Source organism: Zonotrichia leucophrys, chromosome 14 (genome assembly GCF_028769735.1).
Source record: "Zonotrichia leucophrys gambelii isolate GWCS_2022_RI chromosome 14, RI_Zleu_2.0, whole genome shotgun sequence".
Taxonomy (NCBI): domain Eukaryota; kingdom Metazoa; phylum Chordata; class Aves; order Passeriformes; family Passerellidae; genus Zonotrichia; species Zonotrichia leucophrys.
Window position 1 is genome coordinate 9,420,134 of NC_088184.1, and position 14,020 is coordinate 9,434,153.

General features: G+C 38.4%; 1 protein-coding gene across 2 annotated transcripts in view; it reads left to right on the forward strand.

The window, feature by feature from the left end:
- Positions 1–14,020, forward strand: part of CYTH3 (cytohesin 3) — a 48,604-nt gene that overhangs the window by 1,184 nt on the left and 33,400 nt on the right. The gene's annotated exons all lie outside the window — the stretch shown is intronic.

A 14,020-nucleotide genomic window follows, 5' to 3' on the forward strand; every position in this document is an offset into this window, starting at 1 on the left:
TTGTATGATTAATAGTTGTGTGCTACTTGCTAATTCTAAATATAATTACCCAGAACTCGGAAATCAAGAGGGTGTGGTGTTTGTTTTGACAACTTGAAAAAATAATGCTGTGATGAATCAGAAAAATAATTCTTCAAGCAGTGGGTTGGAAATGTGGCCATTTCTCAGCAGGCATTTCTGCTTTTTGTGACAGCGATAGACTTAACTCTTAAAAAAAAATCTGAAAAAGGAAAGCAAAAAACAAAGTGAGCAGTCCTGAAAAGTTATTATTCAAAACAGTTGAAGACTATAATTGTAAAGAGCAGAAAGCTCATTTAACTCAAAATATGTTATTTTCACAGTATTATGGACTTGCATCTGTAGTTAGGGAAAATGAACATGCTTGTTATTTGCACTAAGCCTGTGTAATATAGTACTTAATAACGTACAAATCGTAAACTAGAAAGTGGACATATTGCTGAATTAATCTTCCATAAGATGTTAAGCATTTCAAAGTTGGATTTGCATAGGAGGGCAAATACTCAGGACCTGGGGATGGCACAGTCTGCATTTAGCTAAATGCTGATTCTATGTGTGAAGCCTGATTTGTACCTCTAGCATGCAAGTGAAGCTAATATCACTTTAATAAACACGTTTTTTTGGGGCAAACTACAGTATAGTGCATTGTTGTAAAACGATCACCACCAAGTTGATTGGAATTTTGTTTTGCAATTGGTGTATGTGACATTTTACTCTGACTTCTTGAATAGAGACCCAATCTCTCGCTTTTTCTTAGGGATTGCTGTCAGTTTGGAACACGAGGATGAGTTGGGTTGCTTCTACCTAATGAATTGGCAAATATTTTGTTTGGGGTTTTTTCCCCTTTTTTTTTTCTTTAATGACAGGAGGCGTGTGGATTTGACAGCCTGTTTTAAAACTCTTTATTGCTGTTGAGTAATGAGACTTGTGATACCTGAGCAATGAGACTCCCTTTGGAGCCTGACCAGGGCAGCCCAGTGTTTTGAACTTCTGCAGGATATTCTAAATCCTCATAAAATTGACATTATTGAATGGGAAACTCTTTACAGCTAAGCTTATCACTCTGCACAGGTACTTTAGGAAGTATGCAAAATTATTTAAGGGCTGCGCAGAGTCACCCTAATTAGAGACTTGAACTAGATAAGCATGTAAATATCTAGGACATTAAAGTGTGATTCAGAAGGTAAGCTGCTATTCCCAGTTCAGCTCTGCCTGCTGCGCTGCTCATCAGTTTGATTTGCATCCTATGCTTCAGTTCTCTTATTTGTCAAATGGGGTCAGTTGTTCTACCACCTCTGATAAAAACTGTGAATGAAAACAGAGCTGTGTAAAGTCAGAATTTATTATTTTAGAAGCACTCGATGGATGAGAAATGCTAATTAAGGGGATTGTTCTCAGTACCTCCTTTTCTTTTGTATGTGGAGCCCTGAACAGGGCCGTGCATTTATGTTATACAATCCACTTCCACACAAGCCTCCCATTGATTTCAGCAGAGCCTCTGTGCATGGATTATTGATGCGATATGATCCGAGTCAGTTGGTGTTTGGCTCAACTTGCTTTTGTGTCCTGATTAAAATATCTCTGTGGTTTGCTTAGTGAAGGAAAGTTCTCCTCCTCCCTCTCCCCGCTCGGTTTAGAACTGCATTTTGTGTGCTTGGAGTGGCTTTTCTCCCAGGCTCCCAGTCAGGTGGTGGCGGTGCCAGTGCCGGACCCTCGCGTTCAATGGTGCTCTTGGTGTGGTCACACAGTGAGCGAGTGATCCTCTGGGAAAGGTCAAAATGGATAAACAGTCAGTGCTGCAGGCACAGCATAGAGCTCCTGTTTGTTTTCTCAATTTGTCTCTAGTCATCCAGCAGCTCTTCAGTGCCCCCAGTTCAATTCTGTGCCATTCCCCTGGAAAAAGACTGCAAGGTTGGCTATTTACTGGCTTCTGTGTGTTTGTTTTACACTGTCTCTACAAAGAGCCCTAAACACACATGCCAGAAGGTTGAAGTCCTGCTTCTACTTGAAAAATAGACCAAATTATAGCACTAATTACGGCATTGAGGTTTCCCTGCTGTTCCCCAAACTCTGTGCTTTGTTTCTGAATGTCGAAGCTCTTCTGGGATAGAGCAGTGGGGTTGCCAAGCTCTGTTAGCTGCTGGCTGTGCTTGCCAGCAGCGGTGCCAGGTAGCACGTTGGGTCTGTGATGGGCACAGAATGCAGACAGTCCTTCCTTAGGAGAGGCACCAAGAGACCAGATCGTCGCACAGAGGACTCGGGAGGGTGGATGTGCTGCCAAGCCAGACTTATTGGATGACTTCTGTTCTTCTGCAAGGCAGAGCAGTTACCTACTTATAGGCAAAAGCTGTTAAATGTAACAAATTACCCAGATTTTTCTTAGAAAAAAATATTAAAATTGATTAAAAAGATATATTCATATGAGCAGCCTCATCTCTTCTTTCCACATTGTAATACCTTTCATAGGTAAACCTTAAAGATACCACAAGCCATGGGCCTCTTCAGGGTTATATGCATTTGCTTTGTATTTAAGAACTAATTCTGCATGTTTTCTTATGAGTTTCTTTCATTATAAACAAATGTGTTTTAGTGCAGAAGAACGTTAAGTATGTTTCGTTCCCTACTCATCAAAGTGGATAACTTGTACCAGTAGTTTTAAATAAGAGTTGTCCAAAAGTCCTTCAGAGGAGGGCTTGTCCTTTTAGATAGCACTTTGGGGAAATCCTAAGAATATAAAAATGCACCTGAGTATTGAATTGACCACTCAGTTTGGTTCTAGGGAGTGAAAAAGAGCAGATACAGATATAGTCTGTTTATGTAATTTAGTTTTTTGTGTTCTTTTGCCAGCCAGCAGAGCTGCACGCTAAGTCTCTTGTTTGCTAAATAGATATTTCTTCATGCTAAACTAATCTCCTATTTCTTAGGATTACCTGTCAGCTCAGTAGGATCTTAATTTTTAGCCCAAAACCATTTAATCTGTTATCACTGCAGTAAAAAATGTCACAATAAAGAATTTTCAATTATGTTGTACATATTAGTTATTTTTGGTGGTAGCAGAAAATGTGCTTGTTAATTGCAGTAACTTGTTAATTTTTTCTTAGCCTGATGTTTGATATTTTTAGCTGTGACTTGGAAGAAAATGTGAAATTTTTGCTGATAGAGTTCCCAGAGGTGGTTGGTTGCCAAACTTGATGCATTGTTATATAACAGTATTTGGTGACATGCTCAGCAGTGTAAGCATGCCGTGGATTTAGGGGAGCAGTGTGCCTGTAGCAGCATCTGTCTGTGCTGCTGCAGCTGGGAAGGAAAGCTGGAGGATTTACAGGAGGAACTGAGTGTATTTTGCAGAACAAGGGCTGGGAATCACAGTAACAGCCACATGAAAGTGGGCTCCCCATGGGCACTGTTACCAAATGGATCTTGCAATCTTTTAATATCACTGGAGTTCCAAGAGCTTTCACCAATTGAAGGGATGCAGGAGGTGAGACAGCGCAGTGATTTTCAGGATATATCCTGCAGTTCACATCAATTTTTTCAATCCCATTGTATTTATTGCTTCCCCTTCTTTATTTTTAGGATTTTGAATGCTTTTTCAAGGGAAAATGAAAAAAAAAACTTTCCTGCATTTTCTTCCTTGTACAAGGGTGTGTGGTGATAGAACGATGGGTGATGGCTTTAAGCTGAAAGAAGGTGGATTTAGATTAAATTTTAAGAAGAGATTCTTCATTATGAGTGTGGTGAGCCACTGGCACAGGTTTCCTAGAGAAGCTGAGGCTGTCCCATCCCTGGCAGTGCCCAAGGCCAGGTTGGGCAGGGTTTGGAGTAACCTGGGATCATGGAAGGTGTCCCTGGCCATGGCAGGGGAGTAGAATGAAAGAGCTTTGAGGTCCCTTTCAACCTAAACCATTCTGTGATTCTGGTTGCCATCTTTTTGTCCTAGAAGTCTCTTTTCCTAGTCCAATAAAGGTTTGAAAAGCTTTAAAACATTTCATTTAAACTGTAGCTCCATCCTACCTGCTGCAATCTTTTGCCCCATTCTTTTCCCTCCCAATGCAAAAATGGTTTATTCTGATTCTTTATACACCCCATCTTTGACTCCAAGACCAACATTTGAACTATCACTCATGTCTTTTCCTTGTTGGCAGTCATTGAATGAGCTGTTTGCAGTCACTCTGAATTCAGACTATCTCCTAGGGGTTTATCCTAGGTCCTTTCCACACTTGTCCTGACCCCTTGTACTCAGTACATTCCCTTCCTCCTCTTTGTACTGCCAGCTGCCTCTAGTACTGTTTACTATATTTTTCTTTTTGAAATCTTGGTTTGTTTTTTTTTTTCCTCCACTTCTTTGAAGAAGTTATCTCCTCCTCCTGCTGTCTTACTTGCTTTTTTATTTGGAAGGTAATCTTTCTACTTCCATCTTTTTTGGTGAAGATTTGCAGGACCCTGTGCTTGCTTTAACACTCTTCCTCTCTACATCTTGTTTCTGGATAACCAAATTTGCAAATAAGAGTGGAACTATAGTATTTAAACTGGTGACTCACAGCACATACTCTGTGTGCTCTGGATCCAGTACCATCTGTCCCAGCTAAAATGTTGGCTTGTTTGACATCTTAACATTGCGTAATTGTCATCTTAAGCTTAATGAGTCTGAAACAGCTCTTAATGTTGTTTCCACCCACTTCCTCTTTTTGATGTCTTTGGACACATGCTGGCATCCCCAGTGGTTATTGACAAGTAAATAGTGAGATGTTGTCATTTATTGCTTCGTAAAAAATAGTCTGTAGAGAAGATGTGGTAAAAATGGCAGTGAAAGGGCAATGGAAGAACATTGACATAATTAGAAAACAAGATATGTTCTCCTATGCAATGTTAATTTTCTCGTTTGAATGCACAAATAGATTTAATCTGGTTATGGGATCACATTTTCTGTAGACTTCTACATGGGACCAGCCAGCACACAGGTTAGCATTTTGTGGCAGTTTCCTTCTTTTTAATGTGATGTGATATTTAATGATTTCTTGTTCACTCTGTCTCCCTGCAGTTCACGAGTACTTAAGCATGTATGAAAGAATTGCACTAATTTTAGTGAGGAGCTTGGACCTAATGACCATGTGCTTCATTCACAGAGGATGAAAATAAATCCCTAGCAGCTGGATTGTTAGGAAAACCTGTCAGTGTATAGAACAGTGGAATCCCAGGGAAGTGAAGAACACGTGGTGTTTTACTTTGTTTTATAAAAGCAAAAGAGAAGTTGTGTGACCAGATGTGCTGTTGGCATTTCTGACTTCTTCACTGTGTATTCTTTTCGAGCAACATATTGTACAGGAAAGGTGTATAAATGAGCTAGTAAGAGTCTATTTATTTATACCATTTGTATAATTTTAACATCTAGCAAATGGGTTTTAATTGCATATGACTTCCTTCTTTTAATTTCAACAACTTCATGGGAAAACTTAGTATTGCAAATTTTTTTGGACAGCAGTGTTTCCTCTTAGTGGGATAGACGTACAAAATCTGGTAGAAAACCATGTGTTCTGTGGTCCTCTGAGATTTGCCTGAAGAAGGAAATGGCTTGACCTATTTGGTTGCTATGAAGTAAAAACATTCTTGTTCTCTCTCTCTCCCTTTTTTTTTGTGAACATCTGTGTCACATTTATTTCATTACTTTCTGAGGTTCTTTAAGCACATTATTTGCTAATACAAACGTTTATTTAAGGAAAATAAAGTGATACATAGCTGCTCCACAATTTCATTCAATTTCTGATACGTGCTTTTACATAGGTATGATACAAGTGGGTAGGTTTTCCAGTCAAAGATGATATGTTGAAAGGCAAACACTAATGTTATCTAGTATTTCCTAGGGAAAAAAATGTGTTTGACAAATTCAGTAGGATCCCATGGAGTTAACAGGAAATGTTGTGTGCTGGAACCTTGGGAAATAAATCTAAATCATAATCTCATCTAGGATTTGAAGGTGTTTTGATTTTAATTTTTCAACAGCTTGGCATTCTTAGTGTGGTTTTAGTGATTAGCTCATTTTCAGGTGTTTATTATAGAAAAGTTGCCTTATGCCGGGTGTATAGAAGAATTGAAACTGATTCTGTTATTGAGCAGGACAATGGAAATTGTCCCAATGAGGATAGATTTTATTGATTTTACGAACAATTCTTCTGAATTCCATAAGAAAATTCTTCAACAAGAATCTAAGATTCGTCCATTTGTGAAAGTTGAATCTGAATTCAGATCTAGCTTTTGCTGTCATGCCCAAGGGGTTGGTTGGATTTTTTAATGTAAGTTCTTAATAAAAAAGGAGAAACCAGTGTTGATTTTTTAAACGAAATATGTTGAGTGTCTTAAGGAAACCCAAAAGCTGTGTGAAAATGAGGAACTGTGAGTCTGCTGATCTCAGGGTATGGAAGAAGCTGACAGTTACTGTGGGAATTAGTTTTGGTGGCTCTTCTATCCAGCTGCTAGTTCTCACACAGCTTGTAGGAACATCTTCTGCTTAGGCAAATGAGATGGAAATTGAGTGCTGTGCAAGGTGTACTTTGGCAGAAGGAGCTGATGGGTAGGAAAACAAATGTGGCCAATGTCTCTTGTGCTCGCTCTTGTTCTCACACACATGCATGCACAAAAAAAGGCTGAAAAAATTAGCATATGCAAGTAAGGGAGCTGCCTCACACTGTTTTCTCTAAGAAGAACTGTGAGATGTAATCTCTTAATGAGTCACCTCTAAGGTTTTTATACAACTGCCTCATTAGTGTAACTTCTGGAATGCAGATTTTAATTTTTTTTGTTTTAATATCTGATTCATATTGCACAATACTATTGATGCTGTTTTCTTGTTGAATTCCAAGTATTCAAGAGTCTATTTGCTGTTACATTTTTGCTTTCATGTACTGTAGATATCATGTTCCTTAATAAGGTCCTTGTTTAGCTCTCAATCAGTGTTGTCTGTAGAGTCAAATTCTGACATAAACAAATCCCATTGCCTCACTTACAAGGGAGGGGGATTTCTCAAAAGGGGTATTTGTAGTTGCATTAGTTACTAAAAAATAAGGAATTATGGTTGCTTGAGGCAGTGTTTCTTATATTCAGCAGTCGGATTCCAAGTAAGTTTTTTTCTTTTTTGTCTTTCTTACTCAAGTAAGTTTGTCCTAATGAACTTCCTGCCCAGTCATTCTGTTGCACCGAGGAGGAATTTTCCCACCAGGCCCTGTACTCTGAGTACAGCTTCGACCACTTGCAAATGAAATTTCTGAATTTGTAAAGCTGCTGCATATTTTTGTTCCACTATTGTAGCTGCCCAGCCAGGGGATGTGGAGGAAAGTTGTTTTCCCAGGAAGTTGAGGTTAAACCACAGTGGCTGTAAGAGGAGATGGTGGCTCTGTTAAGGAGAAGCTCCGTTCCTGGGGAGGAACTTTGCGAGTTCTGTACATTCATTCTGTGACCATGAACTCCTCGTGTGCACAGTTCAGGGCTGGGTCCTGCCCAGGACCATTCTCAGTGTTTCTGGAGAGACCAGGAGGAGCTGGGCCCTCTCTTGTGTGTGTGCAATCCCTGCCTGCTGGGGGGCCAGTGCAGCACATCTGTGAACAGATCTCTGGGCTTCACTGGATGAAGTCTCACAGTGCTTTGTGGTTCCCCCTTTACATTTTTCATATTTTTGGTTCCATTTTAAAATGTTTTTTCTTTTAACTGAAAGGGTTCTGCTTGTAACCCACCCAAAACAAGCACTTTGTTTGCCTTCAAGAGCCTTTATCAGGTTGAAATAATCCTTCCTATAATCTTATATTTTGTAAACCTGGTATATACTAATTGGGGAAAACTCACTTTGCATTTGGTATCTGTCATGTAAATGCATAAATGAGTGGTCCTTATTATGGAAGTATATGCTCATAGACTCAAAAGCAACTGTGCTACTTTATAGACTTTTTATTTTACTTCCTCTTCTGCTATTCTGTTTTGACCTACTATACCCTTTTAGTCATTAAAATTATCATATCATGTAGTAGCAGCATTTTAAAGCAGCATCCAACATTCATCTTGGGACAGAGAGAGTATCTGTGCTCGTGTTCCCACCATCTCTTATCAGTGGTGCTGCTGTCATCCCTGATTTGCAGTTTGCAGATGAACCATTTTGTACGTGGAAGTCCATACTGGTAGCCAAGGCTAGTCAAAGTTTAAGGAAAACATTTGCAGTCATAGAAGGGAGAGATTAAAAAGTTCCAGGTATATGGGAGTAGTTTATTCTTTGTGTAGATGTTGCTGATGAATTCTGTAATCTCAGAGTTGTGGGAATCTCAGGCTGAGTCTGAAGCCTGTGTTCTGTGTATTGTGTGTGATCAGCCTTTCCAGGCAGCTGACATTTCAGTTTGCTGTACATGTTTTAGCAAGCGTAGATGAATGGAGCATATGGATTTGATTATTTTTTTGGCTATAGGAAGTGGATTTTTGTGCATTAAATATAGTAACTTTCTTTTTTTAAATATCTGAGCGGAAACTTCCCTACTCCCAGTGATTTTTTTTTTTTAAAGAATACATGTAACTCTCTTCACTCTCATTTTGTGCAATGTAAGCTGGAAAGACTGCAGTGTTTTCAGTCTTGGTCTTGTACCAATAAATGACATAGTATCACATGAATGTTTTAAAAGATTAGGTGATATTTTATAAGAGCAAGCATAAAAAAAAGACTGGTTCAAGTCTTTCCGCTGTGAATTCACTGATACTCACAGTAAAGAGAGTATGCATTATGGTATTGTTTCTATTTGTCTAAAAACTTATTTATTTTCCTTTTGTATCTTCTACCTGAGTAAGTAAGCTTAGAAAAGTAACATGTTATGAAGGGGAAAGGTTGGGTGAAATTGGTAATCCAAATTAAATACAAATAATACTCTCAAGTTTATAGAGCCTGTGGGTGGGTGGACTTGGCAGATCAATCCGTTGTGGTATGTTAGACTTGAAAGAGCATATGGAGATGATTATTTTCTGGCATTTCGTAGTAAAAGTTTTTGAAGAAGGAAGTTTTAATTTCTTTTAATTTAATTTTTTTTTTTTTTTTAGAAATGAGGTAAAAAATAGGAAGAATAACACCTTTCACATTGAGTAGTAAAATAGTTTGCTGTAACAGCATACCAAAAAATAGTTTATTTGAAGGTAAGCTGCTAAAAGAAATTCTCCTACTGTTTTCTTATTGGCTGTCTTGTTTTCTGAAGGCAGCCAAAGATCCAGTGCAGCTGGGACTAATACAGGACCCAGCTGTAACTTTTTTATTGTTGTTCAGATGTCCGGTGATGGTCAGATCTAAGTTATTGTGTGGAAATTCAGCAAAGGAAAAGGGTAGGGTGGGAAAAAAGTGACTCTCCATAAAAGTATTCCAGTAAAAGCAACAGGAACTAGGAGTATCCATTTCAGAGCTCTGCCATAAATCCCATCCTGAAATACTTAAACGCCTTCAGATTTTGCTGTAGACTTGAAGTCATTTAAGAGTTTTTGGTTAATTCTTTAAACAGAAATGAAGTGAATTGGTTGGAATGGGAAGGTGCCTATTCTTTCAAATTATTTAATGGAAGAAGATGCTGTTTTCTCATCCACAGTACAAGGTTTTTAGTTTCTTTACTCTCTTTACAGTATTGGTGCAGTATATAATGCTACAAGGTGGAGTAGATCAACAGGTTTGGTTTTATGAATTTCACTTATGCTGCGTTTTGCCAGTTTTTGTTTTACAGATCCTAAGGATGTAAGAAGGGGAGAAGCCTAATATATTTCTATAGAATTTGGTTTGCCTTTGGTATATTTGGTGCTTCCAACTCTGTGTTTTAGGTATCTACTTCCTTTCCAAATCTTCATTCTGAACTGAACTTGCTGAGGAAGTCCCTCAAATAGCTGCCTGAATTTCAGAGTTCTTTTACTGTTACTCCAAGCCTTTAATTTTGACTGTCATTACTCAATCAGTTTGTAATTACACTTCTCTAATTTAAGAAGTTTAATAACAATAGTATACAAATTATAAGTTCTGATTGACTGAAAGATACTTCAAATACTGTAAATTATATCCATCAATACTGACAGTGACATGAATTTTAAAACATAATTACTGTCTCAAACATAACCTGGATTCTGCATTTCTTTCCATGTGCCTTAATTGGCTGTTGATACTAATTTTTTGAGGAAAAAGAAAAAAGAATGGATGGAGATTTGTAGTGGGTCTGTTGGCTCTGGGATAGTCTGGCATTTTGCCCCTCAGTGCTAGAACAGAACAGCAACAACAACTTATTTTCCTTCCTCAGCAAGTAGGAGCTGATCTCTGGCTTCAGAGTGGAAGTGAAATGTGGACAAACTCTGTGCTTAGAAGGCAGAACACTTCTAACACAAACCAACTGCTATGCAAAAACATCTGTGATGTCCTTCTTTTGCATACAATAATTTAAATTAATACCATGCAAATAATTTGCTTTACCCTTTTTTTTTGGACATTTGCAGGGATTAAATAACCAGTATTACATGGTTATTACATTAATTCTTGTTTAGTAAGAATGGTAGTCAGAGTTCTTTTCTCCCAATTTTTAAAGGCTATGTTCTTTATGTGAATTGTGAAGAGCCTAAAGGAATCTCTCAGTTAATTGTTTTCTTGAAGTGCAGGTCAACTTCCAGTGCATTTTGCAAAATTGGTTTTATGTAGACTCTGCCAATGTCAAAGACCATTAAAATGCAGCAACTAGAATGAGAAACTTGGCTTACAGATTTGCTGTAGGATATTTTGGCTGTATTCATGACACACTATAAGGAAAATCAAGAAAATATTTGTGGCTTGAGAATAAAATCTGCCAGCTAAGTTGAAGGAAGTAGTATGAAAATGTCTTGCATTTTGGAGAGGGAGAGAACTCTGCACTGCAGCTCCTACTGTATTGTGCTTTTCTCTGGAGCTCATATGGACTTAGGAGATCTGATTTTCTAATGTGATGGGAGAACATCAAAAGGTCCTTCTCACATTGGAGAAATAATAGTACAACAATTCTAGCCAAGTTTTGGCTTTTCACTACCTCGTTTTACATTTTGAATAAAGGGTTTCCTGCTGAACAAACACATGTTAGTCTGATAGCATTTTCCTGTATTTGAATTGTGAACAGTCCAATGACTCCAAAAAGTGTATGTTGCAGCAGATACAGGGTTTTAGCATAGAATATGTGCATACAATAAATCTATTCAACTAATCAGTCTGCTTCCTTTCTCTCCCACCCCCTTACAGCTGGAAGTTCATCAGCTTCTGGTGCTATATCTAGCTTCCTCGGAGACTTTCTGGGGTAGAGCTAACAGTGGTGGCAGGCTTTGGTGAACAATGTTGTGATTATGTTCTGTGGGTCTGTATAAGTTGTCATTTTCCATTGCTGCTGTTTCTAATGGAAAATATCTCATCTATTTAGTACGAGCATATTGTGTGTGCCGTGCAAAGTTGCATGCTGCAGGGTTTAGTGGAAGCATGTACATCATCATTAAATCAATATAAAGTATTTCTAGATTTCATTAGTGACCAGTTTGGCATGTAAAATGGAAAATTTATGGTAAGGTTTTATTTTCATAAGTTCTTAGCTAGGATAACACAGGATGGCTGGACTTTCATAGTTAATTCATAATTAATTATGCTTTGAGGTTCTTCAGTGTATGTCAAGACATTGCTTTGAGGTACAAAGAATGTGGAAGAATTCAAAAAAAGAAAAATTAGATACTTCCAGTTGCCATATCAGTGAACTACATAACAAAATACTTGCAGTCAGATCTAATGGAATTTAAAAGCTTGATTAAAACTGTTATAAGTTATTTTTGTTGACCTTTTTTCTTTAAAGGACCACAATGTAATTTTTCAGAAGCAGCTTTTGGACATTTGGAGATCCCGGTTAAACATCTGCAGGGTCAGTTAAGTGTGGCACTTAGGTGTTCTGCTTGAGCTTCAAATGCTTCAACAAATGCTTCAAGATCCACTTTATTAAGATATTTAAAAATGTAGAATAGATGCTATGATTGAAGAATCTTTTAGAAGTAGTTTCTGTATGATTTTCAAGTGCACTGTAGGCTGCTGCCTGTGCAGATGTATGTCAGAATTATTGGAGACAAAACCTAGGCTTAATAGTGCCACTTCTTTTATTACCAACCACTTCTTTCAGTGTTCAGGAAATCATTAAACAATGAAGAGTTTACCTGTGGATGGTGTTCTCCAGGTGGTTTGTACTCACTGCTCCATTGTCCATGTCTGTGATACACAGAAGAATTTCTGAACTGCACTGGAAGTTTTCCCCCTGTTCCGTATGTCAGCTGTGGTGGAGCTGCAAACACTGGTGCTGCAGACTGCTGAACAGAAGTTACAGCTTGGTATTTCTGGCTGCCCTAAGGCAAATTTAGGATAATTGCAAGTATGTTAATGTGAGTCAGATTTTTTCAGTCTTACACAAAGTTTGTCTTTGTATAATGAAAGCTTGTGCCAGGTAGAGCCCTGCTCTGAAGGCGCTGCCTCTTTGGAAAGGTGTTTAGCAGAGGCTACTTCTGACCACACTGTCAATGGAACTGGTATGTGCAGGTGAAAAATCAGGATTTGCTCTTGGTTTTACCCATTTAGGAAGTGATATCATTTATTGTTACCTTTTGTGTCATGTTGAGGGGTTACAGAACTAAAACACGTAGTCCTGCTTAATTGTTTCCTAGTCAACAAAAATACTTAGTGTTTGTGCATGATGGGATGAAGTGGAAATCTTAGAAAAAATGTTTATTATTAGGAGCAGTGGGAACTGGTGGACTTAAAAACAAGATTGAGGGTTAAATACCAGTTAGTTCCTTATGTTTTCAGGGAAAATGCTGAGACTCAGAGACACTGAGAATAATAAAACTAAATTGCTTAGATCTTTGAAGTTGTATGGATGTGATTTTTTTTTCTTGTTAGGTACTTAGCTGAGAAAAAAATGACTAAGTTACTTGAAAATAAAGTACAAAAGATTATGTGTTCAGATTATTTTTCACTGATCTCTGGAAGGAATGCAGTGATTTTGCCAGTAAGGGGCAGAGAAAACAGCTTAGAAAGGGCAATGTAATATTTCAGCAGATTTAGTTGAAACAGTTGGGGGAAGTTTAAATAGGAAGAATGTATTTATTCAAATGAGTTTTTTGATCAGAATGCCAGGAGGTCTGCCTGGAGTATGAAAAACCTTTCTTTTTGTAACATAGAACTTATGTCTGTACTTGGAAGAATTTCAGCAGATGTTGAGTGTGCTCTATTTTGGAAGCATGGTGAGGCAGATTTGGTGTGACTGCTGATGGGCTTTTGCCAAGCAAAGAATGAGAGACCAGGGGTTTGACCTTACAGTAAGTGGATCCATCCAACAGACTTGTTATCAGTGGGCCAGATAAAAAGCTCTTTTGTATCTGAATTAGTGACCTGTCAAGCTAATTGTTTCATGGTGTGATGGCAACCAACAATTCACAAAAGCTATGTGTACTCTTTTCTGAGGAATCTGAAAATGTTTCACAGTCTTCAACGAAGCTTTGCTATTCCCTCACCAACAAATCCATGAGTGAATTCCTGACTCTCTCTGTGGCCTCTCAGACTTCAGGCAATGTGACCAATGGGCCTGTTGATGTAATAATATGAAACTGGAGCATTTCAAGCCTAAGACAGCCAAGCAGCAAGGTACTGTATTAGCTGTAGTGCATTTCTCTCCAAGTACTGCAGCTCAGTGGTTTCCATAGCAGGTACCACGGTTACTTTTTTTGGAGGAGACTGCAGGAATTTCAGAGGCTTACACAACATCAGACACCACATTGTGCAGAGTTGTACATCCTGGAATCTGTCTTGTTTTGGGTGAATATGAATGCTGCTCAAGCAGTTACTTGATAGATGAGCAGTCCTGTGTGGCTCTCCATAGCTGCCTGTGGAGACATTCCTCAGGGATGGAAGGTTGCTTTCAAATCCGGCTCCACCTCCTTCACTGTGCAACCGATCTTGGAAAATGAATAA